We start from the raw sequence: 1070 nt of genomic DNA on the forward strand, positions 1-1070 counted from the left end.
TATCAGCTACACAGGCTGAAGTATTGAACTGTGCCTCTGATATTGATGGGATCAAAATCTGATTTACACCTTTGCCTGGACTTTTTGGCTTGCTTATGGTTTGAATCAATGTTCAAAAGAGAACTGTGACTTTTTAGTTTCACTTGCAGTTGAGTCTGCCACTTTTGGTTTTTGTCAGCGAATCAGGGAAATTAAGTTATTCTTTGTTTTGAGAGGATGCTTGTCGCTCTGGGATGAGATGACAATTTCTTTTGAAGAAAATATTGTAAAGAAAAAGAATGTAGAGACCTGTCCTTTCCCAGACATTATATCCACTGCCCTGTGTAAATTCACCCTTGAGAATTCCTGATCAGAGGCCACATCCTCTGAGGCATTAAACCTTTCCTCACTCAGAGGTCACGGCGGACCAAAGATGACAACTTTTGCATAACTTCTTAGTGTATGAAATAATGTTCACCAGATTTTGGTGCTTCTGCCTAAAAGACCCCAGGAAGACTATATTTGTAGCTTTCCTATTCTTTGATTGGTTTTGCTACAGTAGCTCCATGCAGTCTTGAAGAACAACCAATCTTAGAATGAACTTTCTAGTACAGAAATGTTACACCCTAGAAATATATTGTTGATTTTTCATTGTAAGTGAACATTTAGCATTACCACACAAGTGTGAGTGCCTGCACTTTTATTTAAAAATGAGATTGTCACATAATCACTTTGTTCCAAGAAACAGCTTTTTATAGGTGAAACAGTAAATGCTACAGGATTTTCAATGAAAAGTACAAATTAGCAATAGTGCATCTCTATCCCATAATAATTAATAACATGCCACAAAGTTGGATGTTTCCAAAGGGGACCAAATTTGGATGACATCCTCTACACAGCACTCTGTTGATGTGTCTCAAATTGTCTTTCAATTATGGCTCAAGGAACCATCTGTTAGAAGTGTATTACTGTGAAAACATGAAATGGGGTACTAGGAACAAATTTGTTAGGTCTTTTGGGGTTTAGGAACCATTCACATTTACTCTCATTTTTCACTGTCCCTGTTTCTCTACCACCTTTCAGCGAATGCT

This window comes from Vanellus vanellus (assembly GCF_965231255.1).
Source record: "Vanellus vanellus genome assembly, chromosome: 3".
Taxonomy (NCBI): domain Eukaryota; kingdom Metazoa; phylum Chordata; class Aves; order Charadriiformes; family Charadriidae; genus Vanellus; species Vanellus vanellus.